The following is a 14246-nucleotide window of genomic DNA, read 5'->3' as shown; positions in this document are numbered from 1 at the left end:
CATTCATTTTTACCCACGAGGGACTGATTAGGAGGCGTTATCAACAAGCAACAGGTCAATTAAATAATAGTGTAATAATAGTGTAATAATATATATATATATATTATTACACTATTATTATTATTATTATCTCTCTCTCTCTCTCTCTCTCTCTCCTCTCTCTCTCTCCCTCCCCCTCCCTCTCTCTCTCTCTCTCTCTCTCTCTCTCTCTCTCTCTCTCCCTCCCCCTCCCTCTCTCCCTCCCTCCCCCTCCCTCTCTCTCTCTCTCCCTCCCCCTCCCTCTCTCCCTCCCTCTCTCTCTCTCTCTCTCTCTCTCCCTCACAGAAGACATTGATTGAGTAGCGGTTCTGACGCACTGATTTTGACATTCCGCCGCTGGCATTGATTCCAAAGTTGCGCGTAAAGAAGTCCGGAGTCTCCCCTATAGCCTATATATATATATATATATATATACATTTAGTTTAATGTATGAATAAGGCTCACAGATTATTATTAATTAATTATTATTATTTGTGTTCACTCTGTAAAGCGTCTTTGAGCGTCTTTGGGTACATGGTAAAGCGCTACGTAAAATATATCATACATAAACCGAATGTATTATTATTATTTTTATTTATTTAAAGTGTTAAGTTATTGTGGCTGTACTCTACCCAGCGGTACCCTGGCGCCGTCTGGCGGCGACTAGAAGAACTTCTTATCACTTCTTATCTACTAATATACGTTCTTATTAAATTAGTATTATTTATTATTTAGATTATATTTAATCATTCTTTTTTTTGTTCACTCCGTAAAGCGTCTTTGAGTACATGGAAGAGCACTACATAAAATATATAATATATAAACCGAATGTATTATTATTATTATTATTTTAAGTTATTGTGGCTGTACCAGCGGTACCCTGGCGCCATCTGGCGGCCACTAGAGGAACTTCACGCGGTTATGCTACACGACCACACACTTGCGCCCCGTGAGAGATTTTTGAGGAGGTTCACACTCTCAGTCCGAGGGCTACTGTCGCAATCTCCTCCCTGAAGTTCCCCTTGTCCCCGACTGTGAGTAAACCCCCGGTTCTGCGTGGGTCTTGTGATCTGTCAGGGGTTATGAACCGCATTTCTGGAAGAGCAAAGATTCATACCACAATGACACTTACAAACACAACCCGAGCTACACACACTAATGCCGCTTTTCCACCGCCAGTACCTACTCGACTCGACTCGACTCGCCTCGACTCAACTCGGTTTGGTTGCGTTTACATTGGCAAAAAAAGTACCTGGTACCTCTTCAACGTGGGCGGGTCTTAGGAAAGTACCTCTTCAACGTGGGCGGGTCGTCATATAGCACGCATGCGCGAAACTGCAGTGACGTACTTATCCACGCGACACATAAAAACACCGGGCTGGCGCTTGGGGCTAGGCAAAACAACAACAACAACAATGGAGGACTTGGAGGTGTTGGTGTACTTGCTGTTAAGTCTGTGGATTGTGGTGACACACCAAGCTAAAGAGGAGAGCGATAGAAGGCTGGAGACGTCGAGAAAAAACATGCTCGAAGAGGACCGGAGAATTTCGGAATTTATTCAAGAGTGTGAAGCCGAAGACAAAAGGAGACGCTGCCAAGAGACGTCGTATTCAGGTAAGCAAATGGTCGCTAACGCTAGCTTGCTAGCAAGCTCGTACCTATTTGAATCCAATATAGGCTACAATGTTGTAATGATTGCAAGCAATTGCTAGAAAGTAATCATAAACGTATGCTGTGTTTGTTTCAGATTGTACTCGCTTCGCAACGTCGCCGCACGCCGTTGGTCTGGGCATACAACCGAGCCTCCGAATGGTGGGATTCTATTGTTCCCGGTTTCTCAAACGAGCAGTGGCTAGAGAACTTCCGAATGTCCGAAGAAACGTTCATCTTCCTGTGCAACAAACTGCGTCCAGTAATGCAGCGGGAAGACACAAATTTCCGCGGGTGTGTGTCCCTGAAGAAGAGAGTGGCTATTGCGGTGTGGAAGCTTGCTACCGGCTCAGAGTATAGATCTATTGGACATCTTTTTGGAGTCAGCATCACCACCGTGTGCCGGTGTGTGCAGGAGATGTGTGCTGCAGCAGAGACATTGTTGGTGCCGGAACAAATCCGTTTTCCAACGGAGGAGAAGTTCAGAGAAATGGCGGCCTACATTGAGAACAGATGGGGGCTCCCAAACTGTATTGGTGCAATCGATGGTTCTCATATTCCAATCATTGCACCACAGCAATATCACTGTGACTATTTCAATCGCAAAGGCTGGCACTCCATCCTACTTCAAGCTGCTGTTGATGGAAAGGGAATATTTTGGAATGTGTTTACTGGGGTGCCAGGGAGCTTGCATGATGCCAGGGTTCTGAGACTGTCCAACCTGTGGGAGTTAGCTAGCCGGGGGAGCCACTTCCCAGCTCACAACAGAAACATTGGTGGGGTGACCTCTGGCTATTACATCTTGGGAGACTCTGCATATCCCTTGCAGAGCTGGCTCCTGAAACCATTCCATGACACCGGAAGACTCACAGCTGATCAACAAATGTTCAACCGAAAATTCAGTAGAACACGGGTGGTTGTAGAGAATGCTTTCGGCAGGCTGAAGGGAAGGTGGCGTTGCCTTATGAAGAGAAATGACTCTGATATTTCACTGGTGAAAACTATGGTGATGACTTGCTGTGCTCTGCACAACCTTTGTGAAAGTCATGGAGAGACGTACGAAACGGAATGGGATGTACCTGCAGCAAGAGAAGCTGAGCCTGCAGAGACAGTGGCACAGGGTGTTGAGGAGGAGGGCAGAGATGTACGAGAGGGCCTGATGCATCATTTATTGTTGAATGATTAAATATTCTGCCTTGAACATGTTCATTTTGTATTTGATAGAGATTAAAGTTGTACTTTTCCAGATCTGATGTCTGATGTTTTCTATTTTGACTTTTCCAAACAGTACTGAAAGATGAAACGGGAAATTATGAAATGAATCACAAGTACAGAAATGATTTATTAAAACAAGTATACAAATCAAAAGTGCAAAATCGAAACAACAAATAGTGCAAATATAAAAATAGTGCAAATCCAAACATAAAAGGTGCAAAATGCAGTCAGTGCAAATTCTTCTTCAGATACGCCGGTCCCGCATAGCCTCCACTAGCTGCCCCAGCACGCCTACGAACGACTGGTTCAGTGCAGCGGCATGTGCATTCTCCTCCCTCCTCAGTGCAGCATCCATTTGACGATGCCTCTCCGAGCTCTCCATCATGCGGTTGAATTGGTCCAACCGCATGGCCCGGGTCAGCTCCTCCTGTTTCACATCTTCGTCGTGCATCATTTTCAGGATGCACGCCAGATCATCCGGCTGACTCCTTCTTCTCTTGCCTGGTTAAGCAAAGCAAAGTTAGAATAAAAAAAACACTGAGAAAATACATGTGTACCTTAAAGCTACATGATGTGAAATTACTTCTTACCTGTGGTACCACCCTGCCGTGTGCTGGATGTTCCTGCTGTGTCTGGTGCCACAGTGGGTTCAGCTGGTGGGGCATCTTCTGTTGTTGACTCCTCGTCACTAAAGGACGTGGATTCTTGAACACAAGTATACACACACGACTTTTAGTACAATGTGAAACAGTAAAAAAAAAAATAAGTTAGCCAGAGTTAACGTTTATTCCTACGAAGTAGCTAGCTCACTAGGCCTACAGGCTCCTACAGGCTACTGGCTGTTTGTTCAAACTTTCTAACCAATGGGATATGTAACGTTTAGTGTTTAGTGTTGCTTTTGAGCAGACTACGGACTAAAGTCACAAAACACTTACCATCAAGAGTAGTCTCCAAAATGGAAGTGGCTGAGTCGATGCCACCATCCCTGGCGTTGATGGCCGGTCGGTGGCCGTAGATGCCGTCCATCTTGTCAAACCACTTCCAATTGCGGCGATTCGCACCACTGCGGCCGTTCGAGTCCTTGATTTGTTTGTAGTCTGACTTTAATTTTTTAAGTTTTTCCCTACATTGCTGATATGTGCGGTGGTACCCGCTTTCCAAAAGTTTCTGGGCGATCTCTTTGTACACCTTCTCGTTCCGCGTCGACCCATCCAGTTCTTTCTGGATGTGGTCGTCGCCGACCACACACAAAAGCGTCTCCACCTCGGCCACGGTCCACGGCGTGTTCTTCTTGGTCACTCCTTCCATTTTAGAAAATCAATCGCTATTATGGAGTGACCGCAGATATTAGTGGTCTTTAAAGATGCCGGCCGGGTGTCGGGTTTCACGTTCGGACGTCGCGCTCATCATGACTCATCCAGTGGCGTCACTCTCTGGCCAATCAGTTACCAGCAGCCTGTTTACGTCACACAAAAGTACCTACTCCGCTGGCATGGAACCTCGACGGAGGTAGTACTAAAAAAAAGTACCCGGTACTAGGTACCGGGTACTTTTTTTGCCAGTGGAAACGCAAATAAGGCGTGGCGAGTCGAGTCGAGTCGAGTCGAGTCGAGTAGGTACCGGCGGTGGAAAAGCGGCATAAGTGACGGACTATTGGTTGCAATGGTATTGAAAGGTTTGCCGGAGTCCTTTAAACCATTTACAATCCATGTCACACAACGAGATGAGACGATGCAATTCTCTGAATTCAAAACAAAGCTACGAAGCTACGAGGACACAGAGAAGATGCGGGCTGCAGATGACAACGTGATGAACGTGCAGCAGCGGAGAGCGAGACCCGCCGGAGCAGGTGACCGGGGAGCTGAGAGAACCGCCGCTGTGACATTTTTTAATTGTAATATTCCCTAGCGATACATTTTTACTGTAATACTCTCACATAGCCATATCCAGTAGCACCAAGCATAGTTTAGAGGTAATTTCCCCTCCTAATCGCCTGAGGGCAGCACTGAACACATTTGACAAAGTTATAAAACATTTACACTAGGGGCAGCAACGGACACACACAGGAAGTGAGAAAACCCAAAGAAGAACACCTGGGATACATAAACTCAGACTCCGCCTTTGGAAGACAGAATCTCTCAGCAGCGTATCCTGCATGCTAAGCTCTGAGATGCTCCGCGCGTGTTATTTACGATCCCTCTCCTTTTGTTTCATAGACGATAGACAATAGACCAATAACCTTAACCAAATAAAGTGAGTTAAAAGCGATCCTGTCTCGGCGGCCTTTCCTGGACCAAAATCCACAACACCGCGGAAGTGGTGTGCTTCAGATGCGGCCTGAGGGGACACCTGGCCAGATGCTGCCAGCGCAGACTGTGGTGCAGCCACTGCAAGAGCACCACACACCGGGACACGACCTGCAGGCGGAAACAGCGTGGGGACCGAGACGACGCACGAAAGGTCTCCGGTGAGACAGAGGACCAGGAGGACAAGGAGTACTTCTTCCGAGTGAGCGAGGGAGCAGCAGACGTCGACGTGAGGGGCCTGATGGTTGACTGCGGGGCAACCTCGCACATCGTCACAGACCTGGCGAAGTTCAAGAGGTTTGATGACGGGTTCCAGGCCAAGTCACACTGCGTGGAGCTGGCGGACGGCACGCGGTGCAAGGGCGTCGCAGAGCGCCGAGGTGATGCAGAAGTCTGTCTGATCGACAGTAAAGGAAGACACCTGAACACAACACTGAGGCAGGCGCTGTACATCCCATCCTATCCACAAGACATTCTGTCTGTGAAAGCAGCTACTGCAAATGGAGCCACCGTGGTCTTCAAGAAGGGGAAGGACGTTCTGATCCACAGAGACGGTACCAAATTTCACATACACGTACACGATAGACTTTATTATTTGCACACATTGAACAATGATGATGATGAAGGTGATGATGATCAATGCAAGGGGTGTCATGATATGCAGACCTGGCATGAAATTTTGGGGCACTGTAATTATAATGACATTCAGAAGTTACAAGATGTTGTGGATGGTATGAAAATCAAGGGTTCCACACAGAAACCTCCACATTGTGAAGTGTGCACTCAAGGGACGTTTTTCCAAACTAGAAACAGAGACCCTGATGTAAGAGCTAAGACCCCTCTAGAACTAGTACACACAGACTTGGCAGGGCCAATTCACCCAGAGTCTAGAGATGGTTACAGATATGCACTTTCATTCACTGATGATTTTTCCAGTACTGTGTTTGTGTATTTCTTGAAGAACAAAAGTGACACTGTTCTAGCTACAGAGAAGTTTTTGGCCGATACTGCCCCATACGGCAAAGTGAAATGTTTCAGATCTGATAATGGTACAGAATTTACAGGTAAAGATTACCAGACATTGCTTATTAAAAATGTGATCAAACATCAGACATCAGCACCTTACTCTCCTCACCAAAATGGTACTGCTGAGCGCAACTGGCGCACACTTTTTGACATGGCAAGGTGCATGCTAATTGAAAGTGGTCTGCCGAAACAATGCAGTCCAAACTGCTGCTGTGGTCAGGAATAGGTGTTTCAACAGACGCACAGGGCAGACACCAGTCCAGATGTTGACAGGAAGACGACCCAATTTGTCTAGAATGCAGAGGTTCGGGTCAGAGTGTTTTGCTTATAACCGAGACAAAAGAAAACTTGATCCAAGGTCTGAAAAATGTGTTTTCATTGGGTATGATAAAAACAGTCCTGCATACATGGTCTACTTACCTGTCAGTAAGAAAGTGCAGAAGCACAGGTTGGTAAAGTTTGTGACTAAATCTGGTGTAGAGCAACAGACACAGACTCATTTTACACCTGAAGATGATGACTTCATAAAACCTAGATCTAGAAGTCCAGATCATGTGATAGAACAGAAAGCTGAAGTCAGCCATCACCAACCACAAAGAGTTGAAGTCAAGTGTGAACCTGAGTCAAGCCGTTATCCTTCCAGAGAGAGAAGGAGGCCAGACAGATACACTGATCTAGCCCAGAGTAACATTGATTATTGTTACCGTGTGATATGTAACCTACCTGTGTCGTTTACAGAAGCTGTAACCTCAGACAAATCAAAAGAGTGGGTGAAAGCCATGGATGAGGAAATGCATTCACTTAAAGAGAACAACACATTTACACTGACCAATTTGCCTGAGGGTAAGAAAGCAGTGGGGGGTAGATGGGTGTATGCTATTAAAACTGATGTTGATGGATCTGAGAAATACAAGGCCCGATATGTTGCTAAAGGGTACAGTCAAAAGATGGGTGTGGATTATGAGAAGACATTTTCTCCTACAGCTAACATGACTAGTGTTAGAGTTTTGGTGCAGAAAGCAGCACAAGAAAATTTGATCTTACACCAGATGGATGTGAAAACTGCCTACTTAAATGCACCCATAGACTGTGAGATCTACATGGAACAGCCAGAAGGGTACGAGGTGAGATCTCACACAGACAAGAAGTTAGTCTGCAAACTAGAGAGGTCATTGTATGGGCTCAAACAATCGGGCAGGAATTGGAATAAGTTGTTACATGACCAAGCCTGCAACAAAATTTAAGTTAGCAAGATTTGCTGAATTTATGTTTGGGTATAACTGAAAGAAAATAGACTGTATTGATGTTTTCTGACTGAATGTAAATGAAATGTTTTTTTTTTGTAATGTGAGAGCAAGTGGGGGTGTTGAGTGGTGCTCTCAATTATTCTCACTTATTGATTGTTTATTGTTTATTGATTTATGTTTATTTGTCAGAACATTGATGTGATTATGATTTGATTGTGAAGGTGAAGCCACCTGTCAGGTGGGCGTGGTTGAATAAAAGAGCCCTCCTGCACGCAGCTGAGAGCAGTTGCTGTGCTGAGTGCCATGTGAGGCAAACTGAGCGTCTCTCGTCCTCCTTCCTTCTCCTCCGCGTTCGGTGCCGACTAAGTGGGTTTTTACAGCAGTAGCCGCTGTATGGCTGCTCTGCCAACAGTAACTCCTAGTCTTTTCAGGTCATTAAAATGTTCAATAGTCATCGTCATCGATCAATATGATCAAGTTATATCGTTATATCGTGATATGTCTTTCGGCCATATCACCCAGGCCTAGTCTGTAGCTTTAGACGCTGATGAGGAGGAGAGAGGCGGGTCAAGGTGGAGGCTGGGGGCGTGGCCCTGAGCAGCTAGCGGCCACGGTACAGCGCTAGTGTTTACAGCGGACCTATTGCAACGGCCCGGGTTCATAACGTCACCCAGAGGCACACACAGCTCTTTGGTCTGTGTTCTGTAAATCTTCTAGAACACTCCGGGTTCTCCGGCGGGAGTCCTGGAGCTCTGTGTCTAAATGATATGGTATTATATATAGATATAATATATATTATCACGGACAAAAGCTGTGTATGCCTCCGGATGATATGAAGGACTTTGTGGGGTTCTCTGACGTCTCTGGCCGAGATAACCCCCACTACGAGTCTTGTTGTGGAAGTGCCAGAGACCTCAGAGAAAGAGTCTTTCCACTGAATGGGAGCTTTACGCAAGCTTGCGTTATTGTGTTGTGTGTTATGCGGCAAAACACCAACAGCAGAACGGTTATCCAAATAACAAAGGAGTGTACAACACTTGCGTTACAGTGTGTGTATCCACACACACACACACACACACACATGTGACGCTCGCTACGGTCGTAGCTCATTGTCTCATTGGCGGGGCCGAATTCTGTGGGCGGGCCGAGCAGAGAAAGGGGAGGTAACCTGGCCCCTTATGACGTCATACGGGGCAGATTCCAGACCGGCCCGTCTGAGCTTTCATTTTCTTCAGAGGTGGAGCAGGATACCTGGTGCTCGTTTTACACCTAACGCCATTTCTAGCCACTGGGGGACCCTAGGCAGGCGAGGGGAACTCATATTAACGTCAGAAAACCTCATGAAGTCACTTTTTCTTTTTCATGCCATGGGACCTTTAATGTAAAGGCTATAATCCTTAAAACTCCCGTAAGAGTTATTTATATTTATGATGATGTAGATATGGTTATCTATCCAGTTTCTAAAGCCAATAGGGCTGTCAAAGAATGTTCTAAATTCGAATATATATTCGAATCGTTTTTAAAAACAAGACATTCAAAGGTGAAAGTTAATATTCAAATGTGTAAACACACACACACCCGCGGCCGCCGCGGTACGGCTGTCTGCTCTGTGAGTGGGCGACCAGAACACGAGAGAGAGAGAGAGAGAGAGAGAGAGAGAGAGAGAGAGAGAGAGAGAGAGAGAGAGAGAGAGAGAGAGAGAGAGAGAGAGAGAGAGAGAGAGAGAGAGAGAGAGAGAGAGAGAGAGAGAGAGAGAGAGAGAGAGAGAGAGAGAGAGAGAGAGAGATGGCTGTCTGCTTTGTGAGTGGGCGACCAGAACACTGCAAGACAACAGACTAGAGTCAAGAGGGTCGGAGAGAGAGAGAGAGAGAGAGGTCTGCGGTCTTGGCCATTAGTTTATTTACTTATGTTTGTGTAGGTAATATGTTGTCAAATATGTTTCAACTTAAATAAACGACCTATACAAGTAGTTATGTCTCGTCGTATTAGTTTGTCCTGTTATTGACGTAATGCACGTCTTTGACATAACGCGCAAACAGATATTCAAATAGTTTGAATATATGTGTTGTTTTTTTTAGGGAATATTCAAACGTCATTTTTGAGCAATTTGGACAGCCCTAGTGTGTGTGTGTCTCTATTGTAACCACCACAGCTTCTTGATTTGGCCGTGGACTATCTGATAATAAATAAACACTATGGAAACCCCGCCCCATCCGACTCTCCCTCTCGTTGATCTGATCCTCTTTTTAAAGACGTACACAAAGCGGACCCGACCCCCCCCCCGCGGGGCGTCTGGTCCCGTTAAAACGGCCAACGGTGTTGACGTTCTCCACGGTAAAGCGTTAGCCCAGACGTTAGCCACCGGGGGGGCTAACGCCGCGGGGCCACGCCGTGCGTACGGTCTCCGACCTCGCGAGTGTCGTTTGTTTTTACTCTCGTATCGACGGTCGGAAACGACGTCGATCTTCTCCGACGCGGGAGACGGACGCTGAGTTTTTGTGACGTGAGGATGTGGAGGAAAACTGAAACCCAAGAGTCCCCGGCCCTCAGCCAATCGGGCGGCCGTGTCGGCGGCGGGCGGCGGCGGGGGGTCCGCGCACACGCACACCGGGACGCAGCGGTCCGAGAGCAGGACGTGCTCCTCCGCCCGTGACCTTATTAGGACGTGTGTACCTGACTCATCGTGGACGGTTGTTGACGTTGAATCGATTCCATTTATTTCATGCATTCAAAACGTCACGCCACGCCCGTCACGTTACTTTGAGATCTATACTATACTGCTTCTTACTCAAATGTACTAAAAGCCTCACTGAATCGTTTAGAGAGGTATGTCATTAACACGTGTAATTAATGCGCCCCTCCGGATGATATTGTGTTCCTAAACACCTGCGTTGTGTTCTCAGACGTCTCTGGCACTTCAACGACAAGTAAAGACTCGTAGTGACGTTTGTTTTCTTCAGAGTTCATCTGGACTCTGCATAGCCCCCCCCCCCCCCCCCCTTACACCCCTCCTACTTATTGTAAATGGACCTCATTTATATACACACATGCTCTACAGCGTTGACTGACATTCACCCGCTCACGCACACACACACACAGACAAACACGCACACGCACACAAACTCACACACACAGACAAACACGTACACGCACGCACACACACACTCACACACACAGACAAACACGCACGCACACACACACTCACACACACAGACAAACACACACACGCACGCACACACACACACACACGCGCACACACACACACAAGCGCACGCACACACACACAGACAAACACACACATAAACACACAAACATGCGCACACACACACAAACATGCGCACACACACACACACACACACGTGTACACACACACACACACACACATGTACACACACATGTACACACACACACACACACACACACACACGTGTCGACCACTCAGAGCGACAGCCGGCGGGTCGGGAGCGATTCACCTTAACCTGGTTACCAGCCCGGTTACCAGCCGTCGGTTACCAGCCGTCGGTTACCAGCCCGGTTACCAGCCGTCGGTTACCAGCCGTCGGTTACCAGCCCGGTTACCAGCCGTCGGTTACCAGCCCGGTTACCAGCCCGGTTACCAGCCGTCGGTTACCAGTCGTCGGTTACCAGCCCGGTTACCAGCCTGGTTACCAGCCCGGTTACCAGCCTGGTTACCAGCCCGGTTACCAGCCGTCGGTTACCAGCCCGGTTACCAGCCGTCGGTTACCAGCCCGGTTACCAGCCGTCGGTTACCAGCCTGGTTACCAGCCCGGTTACCAGCCTGGTTACCAGCCCGGTTACCAGCCGTCGGTTACCAGCCCGGTTACCAGCCGTCGGTTACCAGCCCGGTTACCAGCCGTCGGTTACCAGCCGTCGGTTACCAGCCCGGTTACCAGCCGTCGGTTACCAGCCGACGCGCTCTACCTCCTGAGCTAACGGCGGCCCCGCCGCTTACTGTATGTTTGGATGTCCTGGCACTGAATGAACCCAGCCGGCCAGGTGACCCACACACCAGGCCACTGCACCGCCTGCAGACAGCCGGCCAGGTGACCCACACACCAGGCCACTGCACCGCCTGCAGACAGGTGGACCACACACACACACAGCGCTCCGTGGCTCCACGTCGCCGTCGTCTCCTTGTCCTTCTCCGCTGACTCCGCCTCCTCCCGGGTCCACCGGTCGACCCCCCCCCCCCCCCCCCTCGCTACTCTCGGCTGCCGACGCCCCCCCCCCCCCCCCCCCCGGTCGAAAACACGTCTTTGACATGAACGCAACTCGCCGCGGCGACGCGTGACGGCCCCGCCCTCACGCCTACACCGCTGGGACGGCTGCTTTTGTCCCCCCCCCCCCCCCCACCTGTGGGAGGGGGGGCGGTTCTGGACTCTGTTTTGTTTCCGCCGTGTTGGGGGGGGGGGGGGGTCACGCCCATCTCCTTTTTTGGGCTGATTCCTGCCCTTTGTTCTTTTTTCCCGCCGTTTTTCTCCGTTCACCTTGTTTGTCGTTCGGGGCGTCGTTGGTTTGAGGATTTAAAGCCGGCCTTTTCAGTGGACCTGGTCACATGGTCACAGCGTTGTGCGTCACCTGACCGCCGCGCGAGCGCCACCAGCTGGAAGCTCTTACTGAAGACGGTTAGAAGGTGAACCTTTTCACCGCTTCTGGACCCCGCCTGTTGTTGACAAAGGCTTTGGCCTGTCGTCTTTGGATCGTCTGCCTGTACCTGTCTGCCTGTACCTGTCTGCCTGTACCTGTCTGTACCTGTCTGCCTGTACCTGTCTGCCTGTACCTGTCTGCCTGTACCTGTCTGTACCTGTCTGCCTGTACCTGTCTGCCTGTACCTGTCTGCCTGTACCTGTCTGTACCTGTCTGTACCTGTCTGCCTGTACCAGTCTGCCTGTACCTGTCTGTACCTGTCTGCCTGTACCTGTCTGCCTGTACCTGTCTGCCTGTACCTGTCTGCCTGTACCTGTCTGCCTGTACCTGTCTGTACCTGTCTGCCTGTACCTGTCTGCCTGTACCTGTCTGTACCTGTCTGCCTGTACCTGTCTGCCTGTACCTGTCTGTACCTGTCTGCCTGTACCTGTCTGCCTGTACCTGTCTGCCTGTACCTGTCTGTACCTGTCTGCCTGTACCTGTCTGTACCTGTCTGCCTGTACCTGTCTGCCTGTACCTGTCTGTACCTGTCTGCCTGTACCTGTCTGTACCTGTCTGCCTGTACCTGTCTGCCTGTACCTGGACTCTGCTCTGCCTGCTGGACTGTTCTGTGAATACATTTCAATCACTCCAAAAGTCATTCTGATTCTGCGCTTGACTCCCGCTCCGAGTCATGACAGATACGTGCTGTCGGGCGCCCCACCAGCCCCACTCAGGGCTCCTAACCTCCTCTGACTCAGCACTCCGTCTCCACGGTAACCTCCTCTGACTCAGCACTCCGTCTCCACGGTAACCTCCTCTGACTCAGCGCCCCGTCTCCACGGTAACCTCCTCTGACTCAGCTCCCCGTCTCCACGGTAACCTCCTCTGACTCAGCTCCCCGTCTCCACGGTAACCTCCTCTGACTCAGCGCCCCGTCTCCACGGTAACCTCCTCTGACTCAGCTCCCCGTCTCCACGGTAACCTCCTGTGACTCAGTGCTTCGTCTCCACGGTAACCTCCTCTGACTCAGCTCCCCGTCTCCACGGTAACCTCCTCTGACTCAGCACTCCGTCTCCACGGTAACCTCCTCTGACTCAGCGCTCCGTTTCCACGGTAACCTCCTCTGACTCAGCGCTCCGTCTCCACGGTAACCTCCTCCTCCAGCAGGGGGACCTCCTCTCTCAGACCTCTCCTCCACAGAGGTACCGTATCTGGACTCAGGGCCGGTCGCTATGGAGACAGGAGTGACGTACGGTCATGAGGTCACGAGGACGCTCCGCGTCATTTATCGGAGTCTGATCCTGTTCAATAATCAATCACTATTGTTGGCTGAACACTGAGGCTAGTGTTTAAACGATGCCGGGGGTCGGGTGTCAGGCTCGGACGTCACGCTCATCATCATCATCCAGTAGCGTCACTCTCTGGCCAATCAGTGGCCAGCCTGTTGACGTCTCACTAAAGTATCAGATTGGCTCTACTGGAACCTGTATCTGTATTTTAGAAAAACTGAAGTTTATATATAAACTAGACTCAGGATTTTCTAAAATACCTAACTATGAAGGCTTGTTGGAATCTGTAACCTGACACCATCAACCTGGTCTCAGTAAGAATCAGATCAGTAGCATTCTGAGCCCTTAGGACTGAGGCTGTACTGTTCAGTTTGGCCGCCAGAGGGCGCCGCTGGCTCTGTGGTTGGTCGGTCAATTAAAGAGGACGGCGTTAGTCGAGATGTCCATTCAAAGGTCAAAAGGAAAAGGAGGGAGATGGAGGGGGGAGAGGGAGACGGAGGGAGACTGGGGGGGAGAGAGGGAGACGGGGGGGAGAGAGAGAGACGGGGGGAGAGAGAGAGACGCAGAGAAAGAGAGAGAGTGGGGAGAGAGAGAGAGAGAGAGAGACGGGGAGAGAAAGAGACAGACAGACAGACAGAGACGGAGAGAGAGAGACAGAGTGTGTGTCCGGCCGTCTGTCTGTGGTTTCTTTCTACAACTGACAGAGACACTGAGGCACCGGCCCCTCCCCCTAACCAAAACCCAGGGAGGAGGTCCCAGAATAATATCAGAACAACATTATTACTATTATTATTATATTCTTATTATTCTTAAGGCACTTATGTAACATTATTTAGTAATAAAAG

At 49.3% G+C, this 14246-nt stretch overlaps 1 protein-coding gene across 1 annotated transcript in view; it reads left to right on the top strand.

Annotated features, from left to right (window-relative positions):
* The window catches only part of LOC311376281 (E3 ubiquitin/ISG15 ligase TRIM25-like), a 116036-nt gene that overhangs the window by 20034 nt on the left and 81756 nt on the right, over window positions 1-14246 (top strand). The window lies entirely within an intron of this gene.

This window comes from Micromesistius poutassou, assembly GCF_964030765.1.
Source record: "Micromesistius poutassou genome assembly, contig: SCAFFOLD_131, whole genome shotgun sequence".
NCBI lineage: Eukaryota > Metazoa > Chordata > Actinopteri > Gadiformes > Gadidae > Micromesistius > Micromesistius poutassou.
This window is presented reverse-complemented; position numbering and strand designations above follow the sequence as displayed.